We start from the raw sequence: 21621 nt of genomic DNA on the forward strand, positions 1-21621 counted from the left end.
GTCGAAACCTTGCCTGTCATCTATAAACAGAGGGCAGAACTGTAGCTGCACTACTTTAATTCGTAATTAACCAGAGCAAAATGTATTTTTAGTTGGTAAGAACAGGAAAACTGAAAAATACAAATAAACCTTAAGGCAGGGAATTGTAATGCATAAAAGATTTAATGTAACTCTGGGAATCCCTGCAACATTGCTGTTCTAAGCCGCTTTGTTTTGGGAAAGATGAGTCCTACAAAGCCTGACTAGAAAACCTCAGTGCTTGCACAGAGATGCATATTTGTATATTAAGCCACCAAATTGAATATGTAAAATACATATTTCATGAGGTGATGCATCCATGTGTGGTTAATAAAAAGGACAATACACTGGAATATTTGCATTAAAAGACTTGATTTTTAACAGTGTGTGTAAAAACCATGATATAGAAATATTAGAAAAAATAGCACAGAGAAGGGATGTTGATCAAACTGAGGAGTCTGAGTAAACAGCACATTATGATCCATCAGACTGATGACAACTAAATCAATCACACCTTTCTAAGAGTTCAACTTTATTTGGTCAAAGCTCTTCCTCAAGAGGTAACATTTAAAATCAGTGGTATACTATTCCAGGAGGCATGTGAGGACACAGCCAGAATCTAATATAGGCTTAGTCTAATCATAGAGTAAATGGACTGATGTTTCACTTCGAGGTGATGAAGGTGGGTTCAGGGCAAGCTGCACAAGCCAGTTAATTTTAGAATGGAAGTTAGATAACTGGCCTTTGCAGAGGGGTGCCTGCAGAGTGAAAATACCAAATTATCCCAAAATTAATATGTTACATCACAAACCCTGTGCTGGTCTGTACCGTGTGTGACGGTCTCATTTAGACCAGATTAAGAGTTCAAAGGTTCAGTTTGCCCAGCCACACATTCACTACAGGAGACCTTCGTTGGCCAGGTTTGCCCAAACATGGTCAAAGATATGGAGGACACACACACACACACACACACACACACACACACACACACACACACACACACACACACACACACACACACACACACAGACACACACACACACACACACACACACACACACACACACACACACACACACACACACACACACACACACACACATACTTTCACACAACATATTCCGATTGACCTATGTGAAGTTATTTAGACACCTATGTAAATCATTTGGAGAGGATTAAATTTTCCCCTAGCTTATCGCACTCCACTTTAAATGTACGGTTTTGCTGGATATGAAAATAATTTGTAGTATCCCTGACACAGTGCCTTAAGATGATCAAACAGTTGCTTATTAATTTATAATGAATGATACTCCAAACTTCACTACACTGGCAATCTCCATATTAGAGAATGTAAATTGCTGAAATAGCAGCATTTCATTGATTCTCCTGACTGATATCCCTCTCAAAGGGAAACATGGGGTGTGTGGGATTACCCAGCAAAGAAGAAAAGGAAAATAAGTAACAAACAGAAGCTTAAGATTTTACGATAAGGAGAACTGGGCAAGGGGGAGGACAGTGGGAGGGAGTAGAAGTTACTCAAAACTATGGGATTTCTCCTATTGCCCAAATAAGTACCTATTAAAAGAGAATTTGTGCCCTGCTGAGCTGACGATAAGGCAGCCAGGAGAAAGGAGCAGTGGAAATAGAACATGTCCATATAGAGAGGGGAGCTTTGGAGAGTGGGTGCAGGAAGGGGATAGGACAGGGGCAGGGGTTAAATGCTTCCCCAGAATGTGTGCTTTCCACTGGCGTAAGCCCAGTGAAAGAGTCCCCAAGTCCCCGCTGACTGACTTACCCTGAGGGCCTACTGTGAGCATGATTGAGCACAGAGCAGCTGAACAATTGGCCAAGAAATAACAGCTTTTAAATCGGTTCAACATTCAAGTGTTGTGTTTACTAATATTTGAAAACACTAACTATGAGAGACTGGAGGTTTTTCATCAGGTCTTTCCCAGGCGAAGAGTTTTAACCACTAGACTGACAGAGGAACAGAGAAGATAAAAACAGAAAGAGGAAAACCTTTCTTGACAAACACATCACAGATGTTGCTCTGCTCTGACACCATTGGTCTCCATAGCAACCTTGCTGGCCAGTAATAGCCTCTAGCTTGCCTGGCTGCAGTGGCATCATAAAAGATGCACACACACATGCACCATGGACATACAAACAATCAAATTTTAGCTTTGAATGGGATACTGGGTATTTATAGAGACAGAAGGACTGTGTAGCCCACCCAAACCTACCACCCCTCAGGTCTTACCAGAGAACACTCACATACCTAAACAGAGACCATCTATCCCCATCATTACATACCCTGGCCACACGCACGCACGCACGCACGCACGCACGCACGCACGCACGCACGCACGCACGCACGCACGCACGCACGCACGCACGCACGCACGCACACACACACACACACACACACACACACACACACACACACACACACACACACACACACACACACACACACACACACACACACACACACACACACACACACACACACACACACACACACACACACACACACACACACACACACACACACACACACACACACACACACACACACACACACACACACACACACACACACACACACACACACACACACACACACACACCGATTCACGAGTCCCTTGATTCTAATAAACAAGCCCTGTAATTGGTGATAACAGATAGCTGGGAATTATACATTAGAGCTGGCTTCTGTTGCTGTTTTCCCTTGTACATGCAAAAAGCACTGCCTAAGAGGATCCAAAGATGCAGACTCAACTGCCTAAGACGATCCAAAGATGCACACTCATTTCAACATTAAGTTTACGTACATTTTGCAAGGAATTACCTTTAATACAGATGATAATGTCCTGTAACTAATGCAAGTGTGTTGTGTTCAGGTTCTGCAAACCATTGCTTTTATTTACAACATTGCCATAATATCAGACGTCCCTGGTACTTGGACGCACCCTAATCTCATTGAAAAAGTTAGTCAGGTTTTACAATCTTTAAACCTTGAGAAGCCTGCCTCATGGGATAAAAGAAGACTCCTTACGTTGTATTCTTTACTATAGCTGAGTTTCATATTGATATACCTACCCTGTTACAAGATCAACTTGATTACAGATGTCAATATCAGCAGCCTAAAATGCGTGTTGTGTAGCTTTTCTTGTAGCAATTCTTTTACAGCAGATTTCTATCCCCTTCACCAGGAGTTCAAACAATAGTTTGCAGATATAGGGGGCATGAACTCCGGATTTTACTTTACATCCAAGCTAAAAAAAAAAAAAAGACAGCAGACTAACTGGCTTTTGTGGCCATTTCTGCTGTGATGGTCTGTTTGATCCATTCATATCAAGCAAAAATGTCCAGAATTGATCAACATTATCCTCATATATTCTAACTCAACTCACACTAATTGATTTCCCCCATTCAAGACAACTGCATCCCTGCTATTTAATTTTCACTGTGTGTAATTTTCTTGTGTATGTTCCACCAATTCATTGAAAATGTATCACTTTATTTACTGACACTGTGTGTGACAACAAACTAATGTCTTCTGGACCTTCTAAATCATACATCTGTCTGAATCTGAAGAAAGCAACACACTTTGTACTCATCAGCGCTTTCAATGGTGACAGCAATTTGCTGTTGAGGCAAGGCTGTGAACTGATGATGACGTAAAGGATTGAAAAACCTTGAAAGCTTCTGTACTGTGTATGTGGGAGTTAAATAAAATTGTACTTACCAGGTAACAGACAGAGGGACAGAAAACTAAGGGGAGGGGACACACTGGAGGACTGCACTGGACCACTCTAGAAAGAAAATAATGGAGATAATGGAAAGAGAGAGGAAAAGGTGGGGGAAAACAGAGCAAAAGGGATATTAGTTAAGTGTAATTTGCACATATCCAACTCCCTGCTCACTTCATTATTCAGCTGCATCTTGTACACTTACAGTTATTACAGATACTCGTGATGCCTTCAGGGTAGACACTGACACACAAACAAGCATGTCTCTTCACAAGCACACAACACACACAGGGGTGTAATCACTCTTTCTCTCGTGTGCTTCTCATCCTATTTGGCGTTTGTAGATTTTTAATCATTCCTCTGGCTTCTGCTTAATAAACTTTTAATAGGAAAGTGCTTCCCTAAAGAAAAACTGCCTTCGTCAGAGCGTGAGGTGGAATTGAGCTGGCAAATGAGACAAAAGGCGCCACCTCCGCATCTGCTCTGCTGTAGCTTTTAGTAGTCGGTATGTCACTGAGGATAAGTCAACTAAAAGCATAAAATGTAAATGCTAAGAACGGATTGGGTCAAAGCGATGATCAGTGAGACACAGCTAAAAAGGAAGAAAATTAAGATCGTAAAGAAGATAATTCTCCTTTTGGCAGGACTGCTTATATCCTTAAGTCTGCACCGAAGACAAGACAGATTCTCCAACATTTCCTGTGCTTTGTGGTGACTGTGACTCGGCTTGTGCCCCACCTCACCTCACCATCACAGCTCCATCCTGCTTCTTTCAATACAGGACAGGAACTGTAGAAGTAAAGCTGTCTTTATACAAGCCCTTTGCAAGATATACTTTGCTATATAAATGTAGACACGGCAGGATGGATTTCAACACCTAAATGTGGAAAAGTTGCTGCTGTGCAAAGTGTATTTACATCCAGGATTATGCCATCTTATTAATGTTTATTTTCGTGAGCTCAGTAAAAAAGTGCATCCTGTGACTGGCCCCTTTGCTCCGGTTTGCAGAAGGATTATCATACAGTAAATCAAAAGGTAGATTTTTCTAAGAGGATTGAAAGTGACTCCATTACTGTGTGTCTAAGGACAACAATATGGTTATATGTACCATAATACTGAACATTCATTCTGATGTCAGCATATATTAAATACAAGCAAAACTGATATAAAAGCACATGATAACCTAATTAGTTTGCAGAAATACTATATCCTATCAGACTGCTACACAGCATCCGAAAGATTTTACCCTGGAAACAGTTTCCATCCTGCCATTCCCACCGTTTGGTCATTTACACCAGCTCTCTGTCCATTACTTCCTGAATGACCATTTCCTGAAGGATGTGTCGTTCCCAGGGGAACCATCTTTAGAGATGCTCAACTATCTGAATTTCATGAACACCCAGAACAAGACTGGATTAAAACCATAAAGGATATGTGTCAGTTAGTGTGCCTGTCTCTCAGATGAAAACTCGCCCTCGTTAGGCACACGGCAGCAGAGCAGAGGGTTTCCTCAGGAAAGCTAAATGCAAAAAAGAGCCTGGTGCTCTGCTGAAGTAAAACAAGGGTCCATATATTCTACAGTATATTTAAACATTTTGTGCCTCTGAGGGGCAACAGGTCCCTTCTGGGGCGCGGGCTGCTGTTACAAATGAATGGTAGGGAAGACACTGAATTAAGTTGCTCCACATGTAATCCATGTAACACAACAGCACTGATCTCATTTATATTAAGGTATGATGAAACTTGTTCTGACATGCTAAACGTATTTATACTTTATATGGTTAGGCAAAAATGGTGGAATTGCAGGGCACACATGCATTGAAAGCAACTTATCATGAGGGAATTGTTGTGAAAAAATAAAATTGTGATACCATTGCAAGGATGTTACTGTAGCTGGACTAGTAAACCCCTCAATGGGCATATTGTTCCCACTATAGAATGTTGGGAAGACATCTTTACTTATTCAGTTACTCCACTGGTTTTAAATATACCATTCATTTTGGAAAGGAAGACAATCTTATAAACGTTGGAGAAATGCTTACCTAATAAAAAACTGAGCTGCTTGAAACAGGCATTGCTATTGTTAGTGGTGGTTCAGAATGCAGCAACCATGGGCATGCTGTTTTGGTTGAAAAGCTGATTTTTTAAAATTGAAATAGCTGTGCCTCTTTGCCAATGTTTTGCCACATATGAAGGACAGGAAGACAGCTCATGAGGCTGTGTCAAAGGAAATCTGGGCTTTAGACAAACATGATGGAATGGTCTATATTGGTCTTTTCACCAAAAATGATTTACTTTAAACGAAAAAAATCAATTAGTAATCAGGAACTGATTTTAGGAGTCGACATTTCTCAGACAGGTAATCAGTCATTGATTGACTCAGTATTGATCCCGCTCAATCCATTCTGTCTTTGGACTCATCTATCTGCTATCTATCCATCTCGCTCTCTCTCAGACTCATCATCTCTCACAGTGGCAGCTTATGTGGATCAAATATTCGACATGTCAAGTGGCCTCAATGGTCGAGAGCTGTTCACAGGCCTCTTCAGTCAGGGGAGAGGATCAGTGGGTACTCTGCACCAAAAAAGGGAAGTTGTGTCATGTATGCAGAAACTAGTATTTATGTTCAGCTGAGCATCCTGGAGAGAACTCCACAGACAGATCCAGAGAGTTAGAGGGACAGCAGATAGTTGGACAGAGAGAGGAAACTTCATTGAAATAGGGGAATGTTTCCAGTAGATTCATAATCTATTAAAATTCTCTAACACTGATTAAGCTTTTGGGATCCCGTTAGGGAGGTCAAAGCCTGGACTGTGAGATAGCTAAGATGTGGGTTTAAATGGTCTTACATGCCATGTAAAGTAGCAACGGTGCAGCAATGAAATTAGCAGTTAATATAACTTTTTTTTAATTTCAACATTAATCAGCCTTTTCTGCATCCAAAGAAGGTTTATGTGCTCCAGTTTGTTTTTAAAGCCACACACATGGTGGGCAACCATGGACCAATTTTAGCAGTGCAGGACCTCTCCAAAGATGGTCTGCTCAAATAATCTTTATCTACATAACAATATAAACACATGAAATACATGCATCCCAAAGTCTGCCTAGTCCCTAAAGCCCAAAAAAGGAGAAAATCATTTCATAAACACATGCCACACATTTCACCAATCCGACTGATCCCTTCATAAATGGGCCATGCATTAACTACATCAGGCCAATCAGATGAAGGCCACAGTGCTTAGATACATTCGGATGTAGAGGATGTAAGTGCTTTTAATTTTCTCTGTGAGGTTGGCCAGCATGAAAGTTTAGGAAAGAGAAAGGAGCAAAGTCAATGAGGTAAACTAAGATACTATATATTTATTTCACGACATATCTTCATTGCATTATTACACAATCTTAGCCCACATCGCAGAGTCTTTTCTTTTAGCACAGCTTTTTGATTACAACAGGTCAGAGAACGTACTGAACTTCAACACACTGTCAGTGCTGATGGTTTTTATTCAAAGTAAAAAATGCTTCCAGTGTGCATCCTTCATCAGAACAATACAAAACATAAAACAGTATACTCCAAATTGAGAAGACTGTTAGTACTTAAATCCTGCAGAGTGGAAATAAACGGCTCTATTATTTTCAATTCGATTTGTTGGTTTTAAAAGTAAGACTCAACAACTTCAACAAAAAATAAATCAACTTGCATGAGTGTTAGCATGGAAAATCAAAACTAATCCAATTTAAAGTAGAGTCGAGGAATGGATACACAATATCCAACAAAGAATGTGCTTTCTGCCTGAAATGCACGCTTTGTGGGTTCGATTATTTGTGTATTTTTAGAGGGTACCATTCCATGTACCATTCAGCTGTGCAGCAATAATTCCTTTGATTAGGGCAACAGGTAAGAGGCTGGTAATCTCACCCCTGCCTGCCAGAGGATTTAAATGGTGTAAACAGTGGCAGCTCCACCATCATCACTCAACCTGTGACAGCTCTACAGGGGAACCACACAGGGGTGCTGATTAAAAGGACAGCACTGTTATCCCAGCCAAGCGAACACACACACATACACACATACTCCCACAGGTATCATAAGATGGGATATGGCAGGGGAAGTGACATTATCAATGTTACTATTAATAGCCCAGTTTTAAAATAGCATGCAGACTTTTACACACACACATAAGGAAAGTTAGGGTTTTAAACCAACAATGACTTACTTGCAATGTCTGAAGATGAGCCATAGATAAATATATATGCCTTATGTGTTTTATTCAAGTAAGCAGCAAATAACTGGAATAGTGACAGCCCCCCAAAAAGAAAAAAGAATCTTGTTTAGGTGTGAAGAAAATGACTGGAGGATCAAGAGATAAAAGCATGTGTCCCTGACTCAAGACATCGACCCAGCTGGTAACCCGACATGCAGCTCTCTGTGGGACTCTCTGTTGCCTTCTTGGCAGCAAAGAACAGCACCTGTCAGTGTACTGCAGAAGATGACACTCTCATATCGTCCCGGATGTCTGCTATTCTTGCTTCTATATCGCTCTTTTGAGAGTCTCTGTGAAGGGGAAATAAACAACACCAATTTTCTGACCGGAGGAACCCTCTGACAAATCCCAGCCCCCTGTTTATAAAGCTGCTCTGTCCCATACAGCTGTGGGGTTTCTCTCAGCTTCAAGTAGGGTCATGAGATTGGAAAGTGTTGAAGAACTAAGATGTGAAAAAGGGAAGTATATTCTAATAGTCTCTACATTTCTGTCTGGGTCTGTCAGAAATCTAAACACACATGAAAGTTGTTTCATGGAGTATAAGTGAAATGAAAAGGTGAATACTGTCAAGAGTCTGTACATTTAATAAGCAGCTACCAGTAGCCAGCTACCACAACTAGAAAGAGCCGGATAGCTTGCTCTGTGCAAAAGTGAAAAAAAGAAGAAGCTTCTAGCACTTTTAAGCCCACTTATAACACATATTTCGGTGTGATCTTCGATACCTATTTACTAGTTGCTGTTGTGCTGTTGCAAAGTAACCAGTTGATACTCAGGGTTTTTCCTGCATATAAAAAAACCTGCAAGGCGGCCGCATAGGGCATATTTTGTACCACCCTCTGGCCCTCGTCAAAGTCTGACTGGTGTTTTCATTAAGGACAAGGTTTTCCAAGGACAGCACTTGGTGAATTTGTCATTTCTAACTGCAATTACGGCCATTTGGTTTGTGCACCGTATCGTAATCAGTCCAGTACACCAGTAAAGGCTCTGTCAAAACTGCAAAAGAGGAAGTGACAGGGGAAGGATAAGTGAAAAGTGTTCTGCAGAGGGACATGTCTATACTAATAGCTACCACTGAATGTCTCTACCAATAACTTTATACAAACATTTAAACATCTACTGATATAGCGGAACGATCAATGATTTGAGACAGTTGTCCTGATTTGTCTCTGTTAAGACAGACTCCAGAGGATTTTAATAGGTTTCACTACAAATGCAAAACACAAGTTTAACATTTGATCATAAAGATACCCCAGGAAATAAGGATGATGATTGTTTTATCTTTATACATTTTATCATGCAAACTTTGCCAGGTGACAATACAGAACATATTTCACCATTAAGAAAATGTCTCTTACAATATTTGTGATCTATTTCTCTTTAGTAAAGATTTAAAAAAAGAACAACAAATCAAATGAAACTCCAGCTCTGGCATGAATGAATGACTGACTTGAAACAACACTTTTTCTGGCTGTCTTCTCAGTGGAACGTGGGCAAAATTGAAATGGGAGGTAAAGAAAAGAGGAGAGGCGTCCTGAGAGAAGCAGAGAGTGAGGGTGGAGGACGGCAAGGCAGCCAGACAAAGAGAGAGATGCACACACTAAAACATTTCACACACACTTTAACTTTTCAATTTTTTCTTCTCTACGTGATGCTGTCAGGAGACGGCTCCCTGAGAGCCAAAAGGAGAGAGAGGCAGCCAGGGAGAGTAAAATCCAGGCAAAAGAAAAGGTGAGAGGGAGAGTTTTTCTACTTAGTGATTCAGAGTGAGCATGCAGAGAAAGCTTCACATATTTTGCATTGGGGAGTGATGGATGACGGTCTTTAACAGGGACAAAATAACGTCTGGGTGTCCCTGCACACACACATACCGGGAGAGCACTTCTCCCCTTCAACCAATGTGCAGTAATCCAGGATCCAAAGCTACAATCACAAAGACATACTCTTTACATGATAGAAAATCTAATCAACCTCGGCTGATATCAACAGCCTTTACACAGCATACTTTGTGCAGGTATGAAACAGCACAGAGGAAGCCTTTTGAATCAATTCAGTGTAACTTTTGACCCAAGACCAACTGTAGTACAATAATTCCATTTTGGCTTTAAAATTCATGCCTTATGTTTTAAGATACTATTTTCATGAAGAACCTACTCGAATATGACACGCCTTTATTTGACTCTCTCATTATTTCAAACACTATATTGGGTATCTGGTAGAGCTTGGCTGGCCCTGCTAAAGAACAGATATCATTAAGAAGGAATACTGAAAGAAGAAAGACGACAAGAAAGAAAACTGTCCTCGGTTATCTCTCAATTTCTCCATGTAATTCAATTGGCTCACGTGTTTACTTGAGATTTAAATCCAAGCAAGCTCATATGTGTGCAATGCATTTGTGGAATTCAAATTGCCCATCTTGTTGTTTTTATCTTTTCTTTGATTTTATTTAACTGTATTACTTTGTAGCTTTAACTGCCTTATTGAGACCTGCCTGTTGGATCTTTCTTATTCCTTGTATTTGCATTTATATTGTTTTTGGACTCTTTGTTTGGCCCGTCTGTTGATGTTTATTCTGTTATTGTCCTGACTTCCTTCCTTTGCTTTGTCTATCAAAGCACTTTGTAAACATCTGTTTTTAAAGGTGCTATATAAATAAAGTTAGTATTACACATCGGAGGTGTTTACAGAAAGGGAGTCATGTACATGATCTTTTCCAGCATCACTACCTCACTATTGACTGTTGACTCTAATTGTTACATCTGTTCACCTCTGTAGGGCTCAACAGTGAGGTCAAGAATCAAATGAACTATAGTAACGAGTATAGGGGTAGCTGGTTGTCTTGTACCAATCTCTTGATGTTAGGATTCGGTGAAATGTCAGTGGAGGATCTGAATGGCAAAACATTTAATATTAGTAAAAATGTACTTCCGCCGAAAAAGTGGGCGGTCACTGTTGACCTCTATTGTTAATTAAAAATCATCTACAAAACAGGAAGATTTCTCTATTTAATAAAAACATCATTTTAATCTTTTGTAAAAAATATTGACAAACATTTTGGTTTAAAGTAGGGCTGTTTGCTACGCTGAACTTTAAACTGATATACCAGCGGTTATATTTATGAGAACAGTCAGCTGTCAAAAGAGTGTTTCTGTCCAAACATTTTCATGTAGTACTAAACTGAACTTGTTCTAACTACACTTACCAAGGTTGTTTAGGTTGGTGCCAAATCAGCCTGCACTGCAATACTGAGGGATGACAACTCTATTCAAACCGCAGGCAGGTGGCATTGGAGAAAGTTTGATTTAAGTGACAAGGCCCTCAAGTCTGACGAAGATTGTGGCCTTGAAAGATTTTTGACAGAAAAAAAAATAATCATGAATTGAAAACATCTCGTTAGACTGCCATAATGACAAGTGTCAGGAAGCATTATTCAAACCTGAATTGGCTTATAATGAAGTCAAAGGATTTTACAACACAAGAGTTTATAGTTGACAAAATAACTAAGATACTAATACTAATAAATAAGATATTTGTAGTAGAATTAAAATCAGTCAGACAAACTTCATCTTAATAATCTTGCAAACTCTTTTCACATAAATCAAATCCCAAAGTTCTAGTAAGATAAACTTTGTTGTTGAATGACTAACCAATTCTGTCTTTCTAAGCCTTCAGGATAGAGTGAGTCAAGCTTGAAAAAACTGTGTAATATATATGATCACAATAGTGCACAGAATTTCCTTTAATTTTCCTTGTGTGGAATAACTCTGCCATATAGAACTCAATTGTCCCACAGCATCAGCCAAATAAAGATTTACAACACTCCTCTCATGATGTGCTTTCATTGTGACATTTTTCTAAACTCAAGATCACTTCCACAGTTTGTCATGAAAGCCATCTAATGTGCTTCATGTGCTTAACCCTGAGGTTTGTTTAAATGACATACAAGAAGTGGCGGAAGAAAAATGGCCGAGGGCCTTTGACAAATATCTGGCGCTGGTCAGAAACCCTTGTGATGGAGCTGTTTGTTTATCCTCAGCCAGAAATGTGTTTGTTTCCCTCGGTCCTAAATTCAGGGGGGCTTTTTCCTATAATTTATAAACTCTAAACGCATAGATAAAAAATAAACATAAAACTCCAATTTGTCTTTGCATACATAAAACATAAAAACAAGTAAAGGCATAAATTAGGCTCATATTAAATACCTTTCATTCTTCCACTCAGGGATTATCTGTATAAAAGCAGGCATTCCCTTGCAGCCATTAGATTACGCAAGTTAATAACAAAATAGAGACAATTGTGCTGTGCTCCACATTCTGCATTTCAACTTAGCTAAGTAGGATAAGTGATAAGCTCAGCTGCTAAATGTTACATAATTACTTGGACTTGTTTTTTTCCGTAAAGTAGTGGGCTGATTAAAGACGCTCTTCTGGCACATGCGGCACACATACACTCACACACACATACACACACATCTCTCACCATTCCCAGAAAGACAAGAGCAGCGCTGTAGACAGAGGAGGAAGGCACATTCCTGTTGTTAATCAAGTCATCTGATCTGACCAGCCAGTCATGTGTTGGAGCTGAGTTAGAAGCTCTGCAGCATGCTTTAGGCTAACTCTAGCTCACTCGATTCTGCTGTTTTCCAGCATTCAGCTAAGTCTTCAAACTGCTTTTTTAGTAATGTGAAGAAGTCATATCATCTCTGAAAGACGCAAAAGTTGCAGTTATTAAAAAACAACAGCACTTTGACCTCAATGCATTTGGAACATTTATAGCCCACTGGTTTTAGGTTTGGTTATATTAAGATTAGAAACTTGGATTTATGATGTGGAAAATTGTCTTTGGCTTCACCACAAGCAGCAGGGCTTACAGATAAGATATGGCTGTACCTGACTCACAGTGTTGTCAGATATATTGGGTTTGGCAGTTTGATACAAAGCTTTAACAATTTGTTCCTCTTTTTACGGTGTGGTGCCACACCCAATGAGCTTCATGAGCCTCATGTTTTACATACAGTATATATGGCAAATTTGTCCATTTGCTATCAGCCAGACCTTTAAAGAATTTCCATCAAGTTCTTTCTTGATGCTAAAATTGGCAACAATTTAGCCTGTGGCTCAAAGGTAAGCCAAAGAGTACCAGAAAGACACCAACTTTTAACATGATACCGCTTCAGTCAGTGTTTTTATGAGTTCTGGTGTCTTTACTTTTTCAGAGGCAAAGACCTCTGCAAAAATCATGTAACCATACAGAACTCAGGGATGGATGAAATAAACAATGAAGGGTTTATAACCTTGAAACAGGCTCAGCACCAAAACACTGAGTCGGCTCAGCTTGAAACCCCAATTGACGTCTTTTTCCCACACAGACAATCAGAGAATCACAAGTTTTGAAATTGAAAAAGCTGTTATCTGTGAATTTATTGGGTCCATTTGGTTTGGACAACAATTTGGGTCTTAAAAAACAACTTTGAGAACGATATGCACAGAGGGATAATTCTGAGAGTTTTTGGGTTCATCTTTGCCATTAAGGATTGAGGGCGTCAAGGCCTGGAGTGGAACCTGCAGCCAGTACGTTGAGACCTGAAGCCCTATTTTTAAAATAGTTTATAGTGTACAATGCTGATTCTACTACAGTTCTGTGTACAATCACACAACAACAAAAAACGTTGGGTCTTCTTTGCTGATTAATAGGGGCAGCAATAAGATAAGAGATTAATAAATACTGCAGTTGAAGAGTAAAGGCATTTACAGAGTTTGGCACTCAATCATGTCTCTGGGAAAATACTTAGCTATTGATCTGAAAAGAGTTCTCATCCTGCAACCACCACTAATATTCATCTTTTTCTCTGCCTGGTGACTTTTGCTCTATTTTAGAGGTGATGGTTTGATTTGGTTTGGTCTCTCTCTGTCACACGAATAAAAGTTAATTAAAAAAAAAAAAAAAAACAATAGAAAAATTAATTATTAGTTTCAATAGCTTCCCTCCCTCAAACATTGACAGAAGGAAGATGTATTAATCATTTTGCTGACTTCAATCATCCCTGTCAGTGAATTGTGAAGCCCCCATTCTCTATTATTGGGCTGGCTGGGTAAAAATAGCTATCCAGGAGAGGACGGTGCAAAATCAAGTTTTGCATTCTGGAGCGAAGGTCGACAGTTTAATTGGAAGTGCAAATTGCGTTCACATGTATCCCCACAGTGGATTGAGCCACGGGTAAAGTGAGTGTGCACACTGTTAGCGTGAGTGCATCTAAAAAGGAGCATGAGGGAAAGCAACAAAGAGTACCGGGGTGTGTGACAGCTCTCCTTTTCAGTTCAAATGTATTTTTAGAGCCACACATGAAACTGAGCTACAGTTAATATCACTGATGTGCTGTTTTCTCTTCAAAACCTTTGACACTGACCAGGATGCTCCCTCTGCCTGCTACTGAATCAGCTAAGCTAAAGCTGCCATTTCTTTTTGTTAAGACAGAGTAAATATTGACTTGATGACGGCAGCTCTCAACAGTTGGAGTGAAAGTAAGCAGCTCCCTCCCTTTTCTCTCTTACGCTTCATCTCTCTCTCTCTCTCTCTCTCTCTCGCTCTCTCTCTCTCTCTCTATGAGTCTGCAGAGAATACCCCTTGTCATTATATTCACCCTGGAGCCACACTTACCCTTGTAGTGAAGACACTCTCTCATCATTGATCTCTCTCTCTTTCTTTAAGCTGCAAACACTGTGCTAGCAGATTTATCTACAACATCTGGACCAGTGATGGTCATGTTGGGTTTTGATCAGTTATGTGATATATATATATATATATATATATATATATATTTGAAGCTGACACCAACGGAGTGGTGTTGAGTTTTATCAGGCTAGAGAGCAGAGGGCGATGCTGGGATTAGCTGAGCCTTTGAAAAGTGGATAAGGCCGGCAGGAGTGAGCATCCATGATCACAAAGTGATTCATCGAGCATCTGAGAAGGATTTCTTGTCAAGTGGTCACCCTAAGTAACATTGTTTGACAGACCTGATCCTAAAAACCCTTTTTTCTTTGGTTACAGAAATGGAACAAAGCCTAAATCAAAACCAGTCAGGTTTGTTTTACTGGATATAGATCTTCTTATTTCTAATAATGACGAGTCAAGGCACGTTGCCATCTAAGTTTATCAATTTTTTAGGCAATTGGCAAACATAAACCCTTATATCAGAGATATGATTAATCGGCACAGTTGCCATCAGAACAGGTGGCGGCATCTCCTTTCAACAAAGGCTCTCATTGGCTGTTATAGACTGGTATCAGGTGTCGTCAAAAGGTCAGCGGAATAGCGATGTTTTTTAAGGCAATCCATAGATCTTTAAGGATGTAATGTGTTTGGATTAAGTCTTTTACTTGATTTGAAATGTGGGGACTCGTTTTTGGTGGATTGTTATGATCAGGAGAGTTCTTTAAATCTTCAAATGGTAAGTTAAAAGATGTTGTTTGTTTGCTGGTGGTCTGACCCGCACACACTGGGTCATCAGTGTGTGTGCCTGCTGTATTGAACATGTGTAATGTGGCTGTAAAGTCACCTTAATCATATGCAGACTTAATGAGTGAGAATAACGATGGAAGAAGTCCCATCATTAATTGTTATTCCAATAGTTTAATGACGTGGTTAAACTCAAATGAAAATATGGATCAATGTGCGAAAAAAAAAAACAACTTGACAGGACAAATGTTTATGCATGACTGCTTCTGCTACTAAAAAAAATTGAGTTTTCACCATTTAGAAAGATCTTATAGAGAAGCATCATTTAATCTAACAATGATTGAAGCCGACTTTCAGAATTACTGATTGTCTTTTCTTAGATATCATAGATGACATGTGGGATGGGGCTGCACATTGGACTTGAACCCATGCCGCCCACTTTGAGGTACATGGGCCACAACAACACCACTGGGCCATCTGCGCTCCTGAAGGATTTTATATTTTTTACAAAATACAAAGGTATCAATTTACTACATGAATTCTGTACAATCGATCATAGATATTTATTTTTCTCCACAACTACAATACAAAATACAAACTCTTTTTTTCCAGACACATGATGAAATAAACTGAGCCATGACCACAAACCTGACAAACATGAACATGTCTACTCTGAGCCATTTCATCCCTCCTTGACTACAAAAGGGGGGAGGAGGGGGTACTTTTTTCCCTCTGTTATATTTTTTCAAACTTGCAGCTACATCAAGACAAAAAATTGTTTTACTCTAGACAAGGCAGGGCAAAGAAACATCATGTTTAACAGATCCCGACAAGAAGGCAAGAAAAGAGACCCTTCTTTTTTCTTCTCCTTAAAGGGTGCTATATCTATTCCTCCCCTCAGCATGCCACTGCAAAGTGCAGTCATTTAAAAAAAAATTAATTCATACAAAATGTATCAGCTCCAGAAAAATCAAGAAGCAGATAGGCAATTTCAAAAGCCAGCAGGATAATCTTAGGTATATAGAATATGTATGAGCTGAGAAAGTACGAGAAATCTGTCAATAAAGTAAGAAGCTTCATGTTGGAAACTTTGGATTTGAACACCTTGTATGATAGATGTAAGCCACTACAGACACCTTGCTATTAAGACAAATACCTGGCTTCTTTTAAATATTCAAAGATTGTTTGCTATTTTCAACAGCTGCCTCCTAACAGTATTATATGTAGAGGTATTTTCCTATTTATCAAAATGTATTGTGCTTAAATACAATGAATTAAAATGTATCCCTCTACATTCTATAAAAATAAAGCTTTAAGCATCTAAAAAGTAATCTACAGACAGCCTGCATGCTACACATCACATCATTAATACAGAACATATTAACGAGAGCAACCACCTCTCAGCCCCATTGCAGTTTCTACCCGAGCATGAGGGAAGCACACAGCGGCAGCAGCAGCCATGCAACATGCTGCTTATCAATGCTTATCTGCCATTCATCTCTTCCCATAAAAATCCCATAACATGTCAAAATGTTTCCACCTCTAGATGCTTCGTGTTTGCAATATTGAATAATTTGAAGGAGAAAAGCGTCTGTATATGAGAAAGCAACTACACATTCATAACAAGGTAAAATACGAGTCTAATGGACATCTGTGCTTCATATAAAGTAGCAGGAAAATCCCCCCCATTCCTCACCTGCTTGATGGATGTTATTTTTTAGCTTCACCCTCGTTTTTTGTGCATTAGATTACACCGAGACATCCAGATAGATTACATAACTTTTCAGGTAAGCCTGTAGGCTGGATGAGGCCATATGTTTCATACACATTATGCATACACTTTAATTAATTTACTTAATGCAGTCTAAGCTATTAATATGCAAGCATGAACCGGGTGCTCTGGAAATTGGAAGCTAAAAATGAAGAGGCAAAAGGAACAGAGCATTTCCATCACTTGCTCCCAGATGGTATTAGCCAGCAGTGTTTTAAGAGGGAAGCTAACTGGGACTGAGTAAATATAACCCAGTAAAAAAACAAGCTTAAAAACTCACCAGTTCAGCATCAATGAGGCTCAGCGGGAGAAGCTCATGTCTTTGCCTGCAGAGACAAAAAAGGACATACAGTATGAAGGAAGAGAATTTCATAAATCGCAATGGCATGAATGTGGACTTATTTGGTTGGAGGTCTTAAATCCTGCTATACAATGTAAAAGGGCAGGAGCGGAGACGAACCACACAGAGGGATGAGCACAAACCGCTGCTTCCCTGCCAAGAAAAACGCAAAGTAAATCACTATATCGACAAACTGCTTCACAAAAGCCTTTGCTTGTCAGACTTTAACTAAAGGGGCAGACATGGACCAGGGCTGTGATTCAACATACTACTTTAATACATGTCTGTCAGTTTGTGTGCCAGGTTTCTTCTTTGTTAACCTATCGTTGCATCTGGCTGCCTGTCTTCACTTCCACATTCAAAAAGATCTCTCCATCAGGCTTTAAAACATCCCTGAGGATGAGTGACAGGCTGCTGGGAGAAGAAAACTGCACTGTGATAAAAACCTCATCATCCCCATCAAAACAGCGGGATGGAGCTGCAGACAGCCAAGCTTATCAAGACCAGACTGTTGTAATTATAAAAAGAAGCAGAATAATACAAGAGAGGAAACAAGCGAGGGGGCATGCCAGCAACAAGTAAATTGTGATGTGTACTAAACTGGCATAGCAGGGAGATGGATTTCAACTCAAATCTAAGACGGATGAATCTCTATTTTCAGAGCAGTTCCATATGTTAATGGAAAGTATGGAAACATACAAACAGAGAGTAATAGAGTTCCCAAGTCACTGCTGTTCAGACCTATTACAATCTGACAAGCTCCCCATAGAAGCGCAAGCTTTGAAATGTGATACACTTCATGGCCTCATCAACATAATGCTATATGTATGTCTACAACACAGACATATTTGAAAAACTATGAAGTACGGTAATATGTAGTTAATGCTGGGCTTGTATGTGCCAGGACTTGGATATACTGTTCGACCTTCTCAATTATTCGCTTTTTTCATCAAAGAGTCAAAATCTAGTTTTCTGCTGGCCTTTCTCTGACTCAGAGGAAAATATTGTTATTATGCCTGTATGCATGCCGTAAAGTTTAAACAAATACCGAAACGTACCTCGAAACTATCCAATTCCAAACAGTAAATTACATTGCACTCCCACTAACTGTATTGCATACAGACATAGTACACTTACATGCTCCGCATTTCAATCCACATTAGTTTGATTTCACTTAGTTTAGAAAAAAGCAGAGACCAGGCAAAACAAGTTTGAGTTGTTTTTTTAAGCTAAAGGGGTATCAGAAATACCCAGGAAACTCTCAAAATTGGGACAGTCTGCACTCACAAAATAGACAAATTCTCTTGAGAATAACACAGCACATCAGTGTTGGCAAAATTACATTTAGGATGTAATAAAGGTTGTTCAGCAGCTTGACAAGAAAAGGTCAATCGTAGGTTGCAAAGGATGAAGTCATTTTTTTCTTTCTAATAAAAATGAATTATAATGGGCCATTATCATGATCAAAGTAAACAGGGGAAAAGTAGAAAGGGTTTCCATTAAAGCCTTAATGATGTAGTTACCCTGTTATAATGCAACATGACAGCAGTGTACAATGCTGCACCTCCAGAATATAACCAAATATTTCTAAAAAAGGTACCGACCAATGAGTGCACTAACATTCTAGATTCTAGACGACTGTCATCTGGTTAAAAGAAGAAAACAATAATCACACCTGCATGCCCTCAGTTAGCCTTTAAGCTTCTTAGTCCACCTCTATTCATCAAAATGCTTCACAGTCCGGGTTTAAGCCACAGGTAAGGGATTGTCATTGTGTGAGGGAGGGTGATGTTTGACTCTGTAATCACTAGTGGAGGATGGTCTATACGCGACAGTGTGAATAAGCCAGAGCACAATTTGTTTTTCTTTACATAATAGTTGCGATCTTTCATTAGCAGTAGAGGACACATTTTAAAAGGAGAGGTGGGGATAAACATTTTGTGCTTTAAAGAGTTATTTGATACAGTGGTACAATAACCTATAGTAGTAAATTTGATTACATCTTTGCTGTAATTTACAAGAAGAAACATAGTTCCTTTGCAAATATAAAGCTCATAACTTACAAGTGGAAACCCCTTTCAGTGCGAGCAGAGACATAGATGACGCAACAAGTCTCTCAAGGTCCCATGTAAGCACATTAATCAATTAACCTTTTTTTCAGTCTGCCAAGCAGAAAGCTTAAATTAAATGATCCATTATAGACTATTTGCACTGCAAATAAGCATATGGGGATTTGAGCGTGTTATTCCTGAACAAATAACACTGTCTGCATTCAGGGTGTGTGTAATAAAACAGGTTTTTTAAAAAAAGGAACCACATGTCTGACTCTGTCAAATTCAGTATTTCTGACATTTTAACTGTCAGAAAAGAATGACACTTTTTTTTTATAGATAGCATTAAAAAAATGATAAGAAGCTGCAGACAGTGCACTGACATTGGTTTAACCTCGAGTCAATGTCACCGCTTAGACTAAAATGATGTATTCAATAACTTTCTCAATCATTCCTTTCACGACAGAGGATTGTGTTCACTTAAAAGAGATCAAATATTAACAGACATTTTGGTGATTTTAAAACTTAAATTTGATATTGTCAAATGTGCATGTCCATTGCTTGCATTGCTTAAAAGAGTACATCACATTGAATAAAGACTTTAAGGCACTGTTTCTGATCTTTACTCGTACTTTCTTGTTGCACTGAGGGATTCAATGACACCTTGCAGTCTGGGATGTATGCATGCACGGCAGCTGCAGCACCCACATTTAATTTGCTGCCTGCCTTCCCGTCTGGCAGCAGCAGTCTTTGAATGCACCAATTCAACAGATTAAATCAATATTATATAAAAAACATTTGCTTAGGTAAACAGGATGCAAATATTAAAGTGCAAAAAAAAAAACACAATGTAAACACAACTGTGTACATATTAGAAATTAAAAAGGCATGCTAAGCCGGTTTGACTTTTATGGTTACTGTGCAGTTGTGTGCAGTGTGTGTCTGTCATCGGCCGGCTGGCTTCTGATCTGTCCCGCTACAGCTAGCTCCAAAGGCTAACCTCACAGCCGTCGGAAACATCAATAACCCCTGCATTTTATCAAGTTTTTAAGCCACAGAGGCTCTTTTTTTTACCGAATTTACCTGGAAACGAAGCTATCACGACCAGCAAAGCGAGAGCAAATGCAACACCAAATTGCTAAAATGCTCATTTTAATGTGTCTTGCTAGCGAGCTAGCAAAGGCTACTGTCTCCAGCTGTATGTGTGACAGAGAGAGAGACAGAGAGAGTGAGAGGCAGGGAGAGAGGATGTGCGATGTCTGAATGATGCGGAGCAGAGTGAAGCTAACGTGATGGGAGTTTAAATGTAAGGTCCTGTCTCAACAGCAGCCATGAAAAAAAAATAAAACAACATTACATTGAAAGCAGTCTCGCTGGTTTAAAGGGAGAAATCTGCACAATAGTTCTGAATATCCCGTTAGCAGCAATGAGCGATGTTTCAGCCTGAATGTGTGTTTGATTCTTACGTGATTTCGGTGTTGGGGGGGTCGGCTCGGGACGGGTTTAATCCGACGGCGGAGAGAAAAGATGCTCTGCAGGAGTCAGGGTCCGTGTTTTTCTTTCTGTGTGGCTGTCTGTCTGCGTCCCGTCTCCCTCCGACTCTCTGCTGTGTCTCTGTGTGCTGTCGGAGTGTCCCGGTGCTCTTGTACCAATCGCCCTCCAGTGGAGACTGAGCGGCCCTGATGCGCTTTGATCAGGAACCCCTCTTCACTGAAACGTGCCTGCGCCTGACTGACTGACTGAAGCGTGTACGCGTGTACGAGAGTGAATGAGTGTACCTACCTACAAGGGTTGACAGAGTGAGTCATCCAGCAGAACCAGATCCAGCTCCTCCCTGCTTTTCTAACAGCTGACTACTGTAGCCGCCATGCGTTGAAAAAGACAAACACGGCCTCCCCCTCCTCCCTCTGTAGCCTAAAGCCACAGTTACACTGCTCTGTATTTCCACTACTGTGTGCATGACTCTGACTGT

The 21621-nt window shown here is 39.8% G+C and overlaps 1 protein-coding gene across 1 annotated transcript in view; it reads right to left on the reverse strand.

Moving 5' to 3' along the window:
• The window catches only part of LOC132985197 (1-phosphatidylinositol 4,5-bisphosphate phosphodiesterase beta-4-like), a 66621-nt gene extending 45274 nt beyond the window's left edge, over positions 1-21347 (reverse strand). The window contains exons 1-3 of the mRNA XM_061052442.1: positions 21116-21347; positions 17539-17584; positions 3770-3836 (exon numbers count right to left, since the gene is read on the reverse strand). The gene's annotated coding sequence lies outside the window, so the exon portion shown is untranslated. The remainder of the gene's footprint in view (positions 1-3769; positions 3837-17538; positions 17585-21115) is intronic.
• Positions 21348-21621: the final 274 nt, after the last annotated feature.

Source organism: Labrus mixtus, chromosome 12 (assembly GCF_963584025.1).
Source record: "Labrus mixtus chromosome 12, fLabMix1.1, whole genome shotgun sequence".
Taxonomy (NCBI): Eukaryota; Metazoa; Chordata; class Actinopteri; order Labriformes; family Labridae; genus Labrus; species Labrus mixtus.